Genomic DNA, 14,033 nt, shown 5'->3' with positions numbered 1-14,033 from the left:
CTGCCTGAAGGGCAAAAGGATTTCTTCTCAATTTCAGATTATGTCAGCCTGCACCTCCCCTTTCTCTTCAAAACAACTCTCAGGCTACACCCATGTTCCTGGCACAGAAGCTCAACCAGGAATCCACCACTGCTTAGGCACTTTCTCTCCTTTAAGCACTTTATACTGATTTACACAAGAATCACCCTCACCAATTGACAGTTTGCATTTAAGAAACACTTATTAGACTAAAGCACATAAAAGCTGCTGGAGACATTGCCAACAAAATAGTTATGAATTAGTCTTCTGTAGAACACTCATTTTGTTCAAAATGAAGATTCAATCATTATTCATTCTGGGAAAGCAGGTTTTTCCAAAATGGTCACTTCACATTGAAAAAGTCTAAAAAATAGTGCAATAGTCTAATGAAAGGATGCCTGGATCAGATGAAAAGAATTCTGCCTACCATCAACACAGGCATCGGGAATTTGCCAGAGAAATGCAGAGTCAACAGCAGAACTTGTTCTCAGAAATATTTTCTTAAAATGTCACTTTATTTAAAAGCAACGCTGCCTACTGAGAAGGAATTGTTTCTGAACACTGCTCACCCCAGCGTAGACTGCAATGCTGTAAAAAATTACAGAGAATACATAGAAAAGTGAATTAAAGTCTCCTTCTGGCATGTGATCGCTCTCCACCACTGCAGCACTGATTTCACAGTAAGGCTCTCTTCTCTATGCACACCCGAGCCCATCAAAAGCAGAGCAAGTCTGATAGTCAGGAACAAGGTCGGTCATCCCCTCCCCAGCTGCTAGAAACAACTTTTAGCAGTAATCGGCGTTATTATTCTGTCATCTGGATTCAGAGCAGTAATCGGTGTGAGGTGTCGACTGATGGGAAAATACCAACAGAGGGCACAAAGGAAAGCAGCAGCGCAAACTGAACGAGAGATTGGGGATTTTATCACATCCACAGGCAACCGGATAGACAGAAGTACTCTAATTTTTAAAGCATCATTCTCCAGTAATAAATTGTCTTGCTGCTACTTTACTGATATTATCTATTTTTCCAACAGTTGCTGACACAAATGTAACCCTCCATGAAGGAGATGCACCTCTCTAGCACTGGTCCACACCCAGTGCTTAGCTGCTCCCACACTGCCCCCACCACAGGAAGCAGCAAAAAAGCCCAAGAAATGGGAAAATTCCCTTCTTTACCTAAAATGTATATGCACTCCCACACCTATCTATGAATCAAGACATCCCTTATTTAAGTATTAAACACAATTTGTACAGTATCAGAACTCAGGATCTTAAATAGCACTCTTCATTCGCGTTATTTCATTCCAGTTTTGTAGCCCAATGCAACAAAGTAACACATCATTTACATATAAACATAGTAAAAAAACCACTCATCTGTGTTACATTTTAGAAAAACTGCTCCCCCTTTTCCCTATATTGCCTGCTTTGCAAAAGGAAATATCTTTCTTGGGTGATAAACACATTGTAAAACAATGGTAAAGAAAGAAGATTTAGAGGTATTTAGTAAACCAAGGAACAAAACAGGCAGACCGAGACTCTACCATATTTGTATGAGAAAATGGCATAAAATAAATCTCTTAAGACAAAAAAGACCTGCATTACGTTAAAAGGAAAATATTCCTGATACTGAATCTACGTAAGAAACACAAGTAGCTTCTTATTAACTCTAACTAGATTTCCTCCGAAGCTAGCTACTCTCACTACTGAAACACAGACATTGATACTTAAATCTTTTTGTGTAAATGTTAGTGTTTATAATGTGCTCCTAAGAGATTAAGATTAGAAAAAAAAATAACCACACAATCAAGACAGGCCCTATTTCTCTCAGCCCATGATCACTTGTCAAGCCATGATTAATGCTGTGCTCTGTAGAGGGAGACATTACATCTAGGCTACAACAGACCTAAATTTTACCCTAAGGCAGAAGTCTGATTTAAACATCTCTATTCAAAGTGACATTTGTCCTCTCTTTTCAACCAGTTTCCTCTGAAATTCCAGTAAACTGACTTTGTGACCTACAAATGGTCCATTGATTCTAACTTGTCGTGTTGCCTGTCCTTGTAGCAAAGTTAGTTTTGGTGACTGAATGAAGCAAGATGCTATGCATTCAAGAAAAATACAGGAGCAGAGTCCATTAGGTGCCCTATTAAATGCTCTGTTGGATAACAGCAACTAGAATTCATGGTTATAAGGATTCCAGCTTACACAGAGGAGTTAAAGACGAATACTGAGGTCAACATTAGAAATCAGAAAATATTTTTAAACTGAGAATTAACAATGGCCTTCATATTCTGAGGTGATGAGCAAAGATTTTTTTTTTTTGTTACAGACAAGAACATGGGAATCGTCAGAGCCACCCTGAAAAGTAATTACATTTTATCTCTCGCCTTTCACTCTGAAATGTCTGCTAAGGTATTTACATTTGTCTGTTACGAGAACAACAAGTGAAAAAAACTAGTTGTTATCACTTATCTCAAGTAAATACTATTTCTCCAGTGAATGGTATTATTCCATCTATTTTATAAAGTTATTGCTAGATCCTCCGATTTATCTGCAGCTGCTATTGTAGGAAAAAATATAAGACATGCTTATACCTTATAAAGAAATAGACAAACAGCAGACCTGGACATGTAGAATAGTCAATATCGTTCTTACTGAACATGAAAAATGGCAACATTTGATAATATTAAGCAATTTAGACAATGCTGGCAAGTTCCTACTAGCCAAAGTAATCTTATTTCTGGTGCTTTTCAGGGTAAATTGATTTTTTTTTCCTCCTCTTAGCTGCTCTGATAATCGAACAAACGTATAGAAGTGTGATGGGATTTTACTTAGCAGAAAACACACAAAACATTCCCCAAACATGGAATATTTTACTCATAAAAAAGCATTTTTGTTGTAATTAAGCAAACTGAATTTAAGCTTGCTTTGCACCAGAGTAACAATCAACAGCATTTTGCTAGAGACTGCACTCTACCTGCAGGTGTTGAGCATTGTGCTTGCTTCAGTCAGGCTGCAATGCTTTTTACCATCCTGTATTTCTAAATAATTTGGGTAAACGGCAAGCTAAAGTTGGTTGAATCATTAGAATACCTCATGAAAATCAGAAAGAATGAATTCATGGCATATGCATATTACATATTCTTCTAAAACCCATAAAATGCTCCATTTAATGTAACAATCCATAACTTGGAGGTGCTATGATTCTGAATTTGAAGACTTTTTTCCTTCCTCCCTTTGGAATCAATTTCTAGTTAACTATCAGTTTGCATCTAGAGAATGCTGTCAGATCGCAGCACTCACTAAGCAAGTGTATTTCTAGAACTAAATTGCTGATATTAAGCGACACAATCTTCCCAGTCCATGCTGTAGAAACACATCTTGTATATTACAGGCTGAAAGAAACATGAACTCCTAGAAAATTACCTACTGAAGAGGGCTTTAAGCCTGTCATCTTTCACCTTTTAAATGAAGAATGTTAAAAGGAATCACATTTGCTAAATAAAGACCAGAAGTATTTTCTACACCAGGTATATATAAGTTACCAGTATTCCAGAACCACCTGCTACTTTTATTTTAAAAACTGTTGGAAACAAAATGCAGCGATCTTCGAAAACTATTTAAATATTAAACATGATTGTTAACTACTAGTATTGAGAATGGCCTTAAAATATGTTGTTGTTTTTCCATTTTTCTTGACATCCAATTACAATCATGATGGTCAAAATTTTTTACCTGTTTCAAACAGAGTGTGTTTTTAGAAATAATAGACAGTTTTTAAGTTTAAAAGCTGCACATAAATACTTAAGGAGGCAAATTTCTCATAATTTCAAATCACTTTTGTACATCACAAACATCAATCCTAAAAAACGCTTTGAAAGGGTCTGTTTAATATGACATCTCCAAGTAACATGACTGACTACAAATTTCACTAGCCTGTGCTCTGAACTGTCTTGGTTCATAACTGACTGCTTGTCTACCTGTGCATGGATATGACTCCCACTACTCTGCACTTGCAGCTGACTGGGTAAAAATCACTATTTGCTACTTCCAGTTCCTGTATAATCAGCCATCCACAGATATTCCTTAGTGGAAATGCAGAGGAATCACAGCGCATTTTTTGATATAAAGTGTTACTGGTAGGTTATTTGTCATTAATATTAGGCATGGCACAATCCCCAGCAGGAGCCATAGTACAAGGTAACAGTATTTTCTTACGGGCATGTCAACATTTTGGGTGGACAGAGGATGAGCAAGGTCTTGGAAATACATAAAATTTAAATCTAAATTTCAGTAGAAACTTATGATTGTGTTTCTGTACTCTCTAGATATCAAACAATGCTTTCTACTGTATGGTTATTACAATTTACATGAATTTATGACACAGTATCTAGAAATGTATTTCAAATAAAACTTTGATAAATATTTTGCCTAACTAGAGATTTCTCTCTTTAAGTGAAAATTATGGACTTAAAAAAACCTGTAATTCAAAATTGTAGGAAATTTTCTTCATCACAACTATTCTGATTAAAAAAATATCTATTCATCAAAATGCCATGCCTACATATCACATTTCCAGAATAAAACCAACCATATTATTACATACTATTAACCATAAAGACTACAAACTCCTAAGACTATACTACCTTGCTTATTTAAACTTTAATAAGGTGCTTCCCTTACTACAGACTGAGATTCCCGAGTAACCCCCTTTCCTGACTTTACACATTCAAAGTGGTAAGAGATAAATAAAACATTGAGAAAGCTTCTGAAGTGATCAAATAAGAACTAACTAAGCACACTTTGGTTTTTTTAAAGCTTTCCTCTTGCTCATTTTAAGAAGGGAAACACCCAGAAGCCTGGTGTTAATGTCTCTGCTGATTGTGAAAATTGCAGCAATAAAAACTCCAACTGCTTGTTTTAAATTAAGACTTGCAAGACTACATGTGAGATCTGTATCTTTACATTAGTTTTTATAACATTTGGAAGTTTGGTTGTCTGCTTTGATGTTGGTCTATTAATGAGCAGGGGAGCCAAAAGCCAGAAAAAAAATGTTTACTGGAAATTCTCAAGTCAAAACCTGAAGTAATTGGTTTGCTCTACCCCACATGATTCAACATCCTGATTCCCCCAACTACCAGCTCCCTGAGCTATCTGAACGTCTATGCTTTTTTACTGTTGCCAACACATAGTAACCCACAGTGATTGAAAATGGCAGCTGAAGTGCTGCTGCAGCACATTAATTTTTCTCCAAGTGATCCAATTTTGTCATCTGAATGTTGAAAATCTTCTTTTTACTACTTTTTTACCTTTGAGAGATTTGTCGAATTTGAGGTTGCCGTCACATAAACCGAAGTGCAACATTTCCAAGGCAATTTTTAGATTATCCCTAATAGCTGAAAGGATAATGCGCTTTCTTTATAGCCCTCTGCATTCAAAGCAGACTAGTTAACAGCAACTTAAGTGTGATAATGGCAATTACATCAATATGTTCCTTTTACACCACCAAAAGGTACTACTTCAGACAGCTGAAGACATTAGGTAAATAAACTGCTGGAAATTACCTGAAAGTAATTATCTAATTTTAGGACCACTAAATACATCTATTTACAAAATGCCCAAATAGCTGTGTCCATCTAAGAATAACAGAATACTTGATCAACTGCAGTGTTTTTCACCAAGACATACCATATATACTCAGCTCCTTCATTACATGAAAGGAAATTGAAGCCTGAAATTGAATATCCCACTCTAAAGGCACATCAGTTTCATGGCAGTAAAAGAAACACTCCCCAAATGGTGAATCAGAAGAAAGAAAAATATAAAACAAACAAACCTACCCAAACAACAGACCAAATGTTACATATCAATGACTTAAACTAACTTTTTAAAAACACAAAATACCTGTTTTAGTATCTGTATCATTCAAGTAAAAGGTTTGGAAAGAAGAAATAGGCAAGGGAAATTTAGGAAGTTCTTTTTTGCCAGAGATATAAACCAGAATACAGTTACCAAGAAACATCTGGTCCCTGGAAAAGGTCCCAACTTATTGATGGATAACTGGATTTTGCTTGGCTTTTGGGTTGCTGGATTATGAATATTGATTTGCAAAGGTAATAAAAGGGTAGGCCAAGCCACATCTCCTTTCAAACTCAAGAAAATACTAACAAAAGAATAAAAAACTATGAATATGTTGTCTCGTAAAACAACTTGCAATGCGATAAATGTTCTACACAGCCACCAAAACAGCACTCCTGCCATAGCTGGTCGAGAATTATTTATTATAGGGTAATACTAACCACAAATTAGGTTATCTTTGTAAACACAGTATCACTGATTAAATGAGATTACAAGAATTACTCATTTTCACTTTTTCTAGAATGAAAAGGAAATGGAAGCATATGGCTGGTGGTGATAAAAACTTCTTTTAAAACTCTCCATAAAAATATCTATTATTCCAGCCTACCCACCCATTAAGGAAGGAAGCATATTTGTTTCAAAGGCCTGGAACCAAGAGGTCTTTTATTACAAGATTTCATTTGTTTTCTGAAGTAATTAGAAGGTCTTCCCCATTCATCCCTCCACACAGTAAAGTGTAGGCCATACCAGAGCAAGAGCGCGGGAGAAAGCACTTTCTAAATCCCCCTCCCAGAGAGGAGGAATCAGAAACCACGCCACAGTGCCTGTCATAAAAGGTCACTTTTTTTGCTCGGAACAAACCATTAATCAATAGAGTGTAATTGTCCGAGCGCTTGCAAGGGCTCTGCAGCGGAGGGACCTTGTTTTTCACTCGCATAATTGCAAAACAGCAAAAGTTCAGAAACATAACCCAAATCCACCTCCCCATTTTACCCCTTTACAATTCCCACTGCCCTTTGGGCCTCTTCTTGGAAGCAAATGGAAGACAAGCTGAAGTTTTCTCAATTGAGCCGGAGCTAAGAAACCTTTGATATGCTAATACCCTCCTTCAAACGGTAAGAATTCACACTTGCATTAATTCAAACAATTTCTGCAGAATGATGCGAAATGGCACCTCTTTTCGTGGCAAGCAACAAAAGGAGGGAGCCGGGGCGTCTGAGGAAGCCAAACAGCAGAACATTTGTTCCGCAGGATTCCTTCCGTCGCGCACAGGGGCATTTCTGGGCAAAGAAAACACACCTGAGCACCAGCAGAGCTCTTTACTTTCTGACAAACCGCGCTCAAATCCCAGCAGGGCCGGCGCAGACTAACAACAAGATGTTATTTTTAGAGCCAGACACAGCAACGGTGCCTCATGACACACTGTTTTCTGTCTCCAGATGGCCCCAGATTTCTACATGTGAAAATAAATAGAAATAAAAAGGAAAAAAAAAAAAGAAGAAAATAAAAAGTTGTTCTCACCCCACAGCCGACAAAGGGTAATTTATTCCTCTTCCCACAGGCACCCCCCACCCCGCACGGGCTGGGAGCCGGGCGCTCGGCAGAGTTACACAAATACACCCGCAACAGGTAATTATTTAGCGAACGGGTGCAACTTTGCGCGCTGCGCGGGGCGCGCCGCGGAGCACCGGGCCTGCTGTGCGGGCGGCCCCGGCCCGCAGCCCCCGCGCTCGGCGGGGCGGGCGGGGCGGCGGGACGGCCGCGGCTGCCGCAGGTCCCCTCCGCAGGGCGCGGGGGGCGGCGGCGGAGCGCGGCCGTTCCGCGCGGGCGGAGCGCGGCCGTGCGGAGAGCGGCGCTGCCCGCGCCCCGAGCCGCGGGCTCACCGAGGGGCCCGCGGCAGCGGCAGGCGAGGCAGAGCCTAAAGTAAGTGCATCCCTGCCGGCGGCTCGGCAGGGGAACATCCAGGACTCAGGGAGCAGGCGCCGGCAGGAACGCGCGGCGAGGCTGCAGCGCGGGGCTCCGCTTACCTATGTCTGGGAGCCGAAGGCGGGCCGGGGTCTGTGTCCCCGGCGGGACCCGCGGTCCGGGTCAGCCCGCCGAGCGCGGGGCTGCGGGAGATCGCGGCGGAGTTAGTCCCGGGGCCCCGGCGGCGGCGCGGGAGCGGGCGAGCGGGCGGTGGGCTGGGGCGGGAGCGGGCGGCAGCCGGCGCTGCGGCTCGGAGGGCTGGGGCAGCGCAGAGCAGGGGCGGCTTCTTCTCCACGCAGCCGGCCGGGAGGCTCTTCTAGGTCTAAGTCAACATTTTCCTGCAGTTCCCCACACTCCGCTCGGCAGCAAAAGCGCGATGCAGCCAGGCTCCCGCACGCACGCACACAAGAAATAAATTCAGTAAAAAAAAAAAAAATTAAAAAGCCGAAATGGAGAGGAGGACGGGCGCAGTGCAGTGTGTGTGCCCAGCCTCGGGAGTCCCTTCTGTGAAGCGATCAGGAGGCGATGCCAGCAGCTGGGGCAGCGGGGAACAACTCGAATGTTACAATGGACCCCCTCCTCCGTGTCTCTGTCGCTCGCACCGACCGGATTCACATCTCCCGGGATGACATTCTGGCCTCTGGCGGAGTGCGGGGCCGGCCCCTCCTCAGATTTTCTTCTCTTCCTCCCTGTGCTGCTGCCCCGCCAACGACTGGAGATCGGGCGCTGAGCAAGTAACGCGCGCGGTAATGGGAAAAACGCAATACATACACACCACAAAAAAAAAAAATCCCAATGAATGTATGGCAGCCTCTCCGTGCTCGTGCACCGCTCCGTCTGCGGCTGGGGAGCGCCAAGTCCTGACACGGACTCTGCCGGCTCTGAACTGGAGTCACCTCCAGCCTCCTCCCCCTCCAATCTCCACCCCTTCTCCCTGCGCTCCCACCCCTGGGCTCAGCTAATCATATAAACATATTATCACGTAGAGCGGCATCGGCGAAGGACAAAAATCTCCCCCTTCCTGTCTTTTTTCAGTCCCCCTCCCGCCCTTCATTCATTTGAGGCGGGGGATGGGGGGGCTGAAGGCTAAATAGCGGCCGCTCGGCACCGGAGGCCGCGCAGACCGGCTGCGCGCTGCCGCTGCCCGCGCCGCCGCCGCGGATGCTGAGGGGCGCGCACAGCCGCGGAGCCGCTCGCCGCCGCTGCGGAGCCGCTGGGCGCCCCTGGGCGCCCCTGCCCGCGCCTCGGGCCCCGGCGCTGGCCGGGCCTGGGGCCTCGGGCCTGCCGCCACCCCTCCCTCTGCCTCCGCGGCGGCTGCAGGCGCGCAGGCCGGCCGGCCGGAGGCGTCCCCGCCGCACCTTCGTGCCCGTGCCCGACCGCGCAGCGATGCCGCGCACCCCGCCTGGTGCGAGGGCCCGAGCGGAGCTGCCCGGCCGGCTGAGCTCGCCGCGCCGGGCCGCCTCTCCGCACCGCAGCGCCTGTTCCCCGCCTCCCCTTCCCCGGCATCACCCAAAAATCCTTCACCGGCTGGGCGAGCAGCGAGAGAGGGCAGGCAGGGCGGGAAGACGGGGGGTCCCGGCACCCCAGCGCCTTCACGGCTCCGCTGGTCCTTTCCTTCTTCCCTTCGCACTGACATGGCCCGGCTTCTGCCCGGCAGGGACGGCGCGCCGAGGCACAGCGATGCGTTAGGGAAAACATGTCAGGGCAAGGGTAAACAGCACTTGGAAACGATTTAAAGGATACTCAGTTGACTCACTGGTGTGCTCGGATACAGAACGCAGTCTAGTAGCGTTGTTGCGTTTTCCCAAAAATCTGCTCTTAGAAACCAGATCTAGTTTTGTAGGGTTTGTGTTTCTCGTCTGTATGGATGCAAAACACCGAGAGAATCCGCTCTGACCTTTCAGGATGTGCAGCATGGGCAGTTCCCAGCTCTCAAGGTCAGGGCGAAGCAGCTGGGCATTAGCGAGGGCCGGTGCCGCGGGGAGCGCGGCGGGGCCGGTGCCAGCGGGGGGCGAGGGCCGTGCGTGCGTCCCACGCTCCGCGCCCGCCCGGGGCTGCGCTGACCAGAGGGAGCGACAGCCGCGGTCAGAGCAGCTCAGACCTGACCTGATAACTGCCCCCTCCCTTTGTTTAGGGATTTTAACCATCCCCTCCCTCGCTGCAGCACTGAAATGAAATCCTCTCAACTGCCTCTACTCACGAAATCGCATGTACTAGGCCGGACCACTTGGGGCTTGATCAACTGTTTTAGGTCCAAAGCACATTGACAATCCAGAGTACAACACCTACAATCAGGATCATTACCTTTGTTAATGGTAATGATTTATTTTTTTACTTAATCATTTTGATGTCTCTGCATACCTGTGCAATTAGTGTTTAGAAATTGTAGCATGTATTAATAAAAACATGACATGATAAAAGGAGACTGGGTCTCAAAGACCTTGCAATATGGATTACTGAGAACCACAGAGCTGGTCCAGGGCTCTTCAAAACCACATTAAACTTTCAACAATGCTAGCAGCAGTCTTGGGGGTGAATATCTAGAAATCATTGAAATATGGACATGCCATTAGCCATGCTGACCTTCCTCAGTTCAGAGTGCCTGTCCAGGGGACTGGGGAGTAGAAGAACAATCTTAAGCTTTTAGGACCAAAGTAGGAGTTTTGCCACAGTGAGCAGTGCACCTTCCTAAGACCAATTTCAACTTGGTTAAATCTGCAATATGCCTCAAACAGAATGGAAGGACAGATCATCTGTCTATGTAACAGTTTTGTACCTACTATATATAGTTAAAGTATGGGTTTCTGTGAGAGCAACATATAGCAAAAGGGCAGAGTCTCTATTAAGTTCTTGGTGTATTCCTAATGTAGTGTTTGCCCTTTCTTGCTATCCTTATAAACACCTGTATAAACCCTAAATAACCCCTTATGCATTTCTAGTGGAATTAAATTATACAGGCATTTTAATGTATTTTATTAGAAGCTGATTTTCATTGAAAGGACTGGATGCATCTGTTACAGAAACATGCTTAAAAGGAGGGTCATAGAACTATAAAGATATATATATTGACTTGCTATGATTTTACCAAAGTTTTAAATTTTATCATTAACAAGTCCTTCTTTCTCTTTCTCTTTTTCTCTCTCTTTCTCTCTCTTCCTCTCTCTTCCTCTTTCTTTCTTTCATGTAATTGCAGATAAGCAGTGATACCCCTGAGCTAACAGACTTTTGCCTAGTTGATGAGAACAGGATTTAGCCAGAAAACTGTCAATGATACAAGAATTATCTAGGGTTGATGGTTTTCCTTTGAGAGGACATGAGAGAGAGAAGTTCTTCTGTTTGCAACAAAAAAAAAACTCTGTTGGGTTCTCTAATTTTTTTCTGCCTACAAAAAGATTGAAAAGAACTGCAGAACTAGGCTTTGTGCTAATATTTGCAGAAGTCAAAGTGAATTCACCTATGTGGATTCAAATGTAGGACTGAAGTTCATTTTCCCTCTTTTCATCAAAAACTTCTGGAATCATATTTCTTTCTACATGCAGAGATGGAGTTTTACAACTCTTTTACAATGGCAAGCTGTAAAACTGAGTTTTAAACAATTGCTAAAAATGCAGAGACCTTGTAGCATTTGTTTCAAAAACACATGTTTCTATTAATTCTCATTAAAACTGCATTAAGATATAAGAATACCTGGCAGAGGTGTATATTGTTTTGGCAAGTATAATACTATTATTCAAATGATTAATTTTACTTCACATGAATCAGCATATTTTTCTTTACAAGAAAAATTGTACACACATGTACTCACAGCATACGTAAATTTGATCCTTTAGTTTTTACTCAGCCACAATTATTGCCATATTTGAATATTAATATGTAAGAAGGAATTATAACAAATCAATTTTCCACCATTATGACTTCCTACTATTTGCTTTTTGACCTATTCCTATAAATATGAATCCTATTCCATACAGACAAGTAGAGACAAGTAGATTTTCCTTAAAATCTTGCTTTGCTGCAACAGTGCAAAATATCTAGCTTGAAAACATAAGAAGAAAGTTATATTCTTATCCAAATATTTTGTGATATTTTATCTCCACTCTTTGACTAATGTTATATTTGTAATATTTCATGTTAAGGTGTATATTTTGTGTGTATTGCTCTCCAGTTACTTTCATTAATCTGCTGGATGATGTCCTTGAAAAACTAAAAAGCAAATCTATAGCAATTTTAAAAATAATCACAACAATTGTGCATCAATTAGCATTTCCAGGGACCACGTGTAGGACGGTAACAACTGGAAAAGATTGAACTGTCAGCTGTGTACTTAAAAGAGATGCATCTGAAAAAGATGATTTAACTTGTGGCAAAAATTGGCTAAATCATGATGTCTGTAATATGATCTTATAGGCGGCTTTAGCTTTTTTCTCTTTTTTTTTTGGTCATAGAATTGCATTTTATATCTGCCTATTCTTAAAAAGGTTAATTTAAAATGGTTCAGTACCTTGATAAATAATATTTTGTATTGCCCTAAGTGTCAGTTCCCCCATGAGTAATGGTTTACACAGATTTTATGCAGCCTATTTTTTTATTACTGGAGTTTTATGACTGAACTTTAAATACTAGTGACTGACATTTCCTCTTATCTGCCTGTACTCCTGTGAATAACGTATCAATGAACCTGTAATTAGATGTAATGTTGGCAAAGACTGACAGAAGAGGTAGTAAATATAGGTATGCATTATTATCAGCTAAAATTGGTGCACTGGTATAAAGACACAGTTTAATTGCTATGATGTAAAGACTTCAGTTTTTTTCCCATGGAAAAGTAACAAACCATTAAATGATTTTACCATTTTAACATAAAACAGAAAAAAGAAAATTTTGCTTGTTTTATTTAGGAAAGTCCCCAATTAATTTTGCAGGCAAATTCATATAAATAAACTGTGAATGATGCAACTCATAATAGGAAATATCCAATGTATTGCCTTAAAAGTTTGGAAATATATCTTGACAATTACCGGTCTTTTAAACTAAGTAATTGATTTTAGTGTCACTTGGGGAAAAAAAATGAAACCCATCAATAAAATAAGAGAATTCTGCAGCTGTTTCTAACAAATAAATGTAATACGAATTTGCATTTTGCATAGTTTACTTCAGTAATCAATTTTAATGACTCATAATCTATATCATTATTTAAGAAATGACAAAATCATTGACTTATTCATAACACTTGCTAATTGTTTTTAAAAATAAATTCTACACATGACTAAGGAAACACCCATTTCCACTTGCTTTATGTTAAATCAACATCTAACCACTCATGGTGATTTCATTCAAAGAAAACAGAAGGAACACATTAGCTGTGTGGTTAAAGAGATTGATGGGCTTCAAACATTTTAACCATGGATGGTTTTTTTCCAACTGTAGAGACGCATGTTTTTAATTTAAATAGCTTCAAGAAAATGAAGATCATTTTATTCAACAAAGCTGTTTTCTCTTGTTTCTTAGAAATTAATTTAATTTTGTTTAATTAAGTAATATTAGAAACGACCTTGTTCAGAGAAAATGCAGCTATGAAACAAAAGCATGTGTATGCCATATTAACTCGTATTCTGAAACAGAATTTTTGTCTCACATTAATACATTAGAAGAGATCAATATGATTTTTGCCAGTGTATTTAGATGCAGTTTTTAATGCCGTATTTTTCAGTTACCTCTCCACTCTCTGAGGTAAATTTGGGGGAGCAGTGCAGCTCAATGTTACTGAAGAAATACATTCCTTTAGAATTCATGTATTTTGGATGTATGTTGGTGGAGAGAAGTTTACAGTTTAATGCTGCAGGCATTTACAAAGGCCAAGGAGTTTTCAACACTGAGCTGTTAGGAGTAACGTAGCAGGACACACTTAAAAAAGAAATGAATGCAATTCCCTGTTTTCATATGAAAAGCTCAGCACTGAAGCTTAAATGATCATACCAGGAAAGGAACTGCAGTGCTGAGCTTTTGGGGAAGCAGATATGTCATGAGATCCCAATTCTCCAAATAGGTTTGCACATTCTAGGTTCCTTTTTCTCCAACTGCTACATCTGTATAGGCACACGTTCTGCATTTGGGCAGCAAAAAATGTTTTGTTTTAGTTTTTTTAAGGACAGAAGCACAAGAGAATACTAAGAAATTACACAGATTTTT

At 41.6% G+C, this 14,033-nt stretch overlaps 1 protein-coding gene across 18 annotated transcripts in view; it reads right to left on the bottom strand.

The window, feature by feature from the left end:
• Nucleotides 1-14,033, bottom strand: part of ADGRL2 (adhesion G protein-coupled receptor L2) — a 383,827-nt gene that overhangs the window by 148,032 nt on the left and 221,762 nt on the right. For 10 of the 18 annotated variants that reach the window (XM_030953163.1, XM_030953172.1, XM_030953168.1 and 7 more), the window contains exon 1: nucleotides 7,907-8,739. The exons of 2 other annotated variants lie outside the window; for them this stretch is intronic. The gene's annotated coding sequence lies outside the window, so the exon portion shown is untranslated. Of the gene's footprint in view, nucleotides 1-7,053; nucleotides 7,572-7,906; nucleotides 8,740-14,033 lie in introns of those variants that run through there. 6 more of the 18 variants (XM_030953181.1, XM_030953171.1, XM_030953175.1 and 3 more) reach the window with 2 other exon arrangements.

Source organism: Camarhynchus parvulus, chromosome 8 (assembly GCF_901933205.1).
Source record: "Camarhynchus parvulus chromosome 8, STF_HiC, whole genome shotgun sequence".
Classification (NCBI taxonomy): domain Eukaryota; kingdom Metazoa; phylum Chordata; class Aves; order Passeriformes; family Thraupidae; genus Camarhynchus; species Camarhynchus parvulus.
The sequence above is the reverse complement of the archived record's forward strand: the minus strand, read 5'-3'. Positions and strand labels throughout refer to the sequence as shown.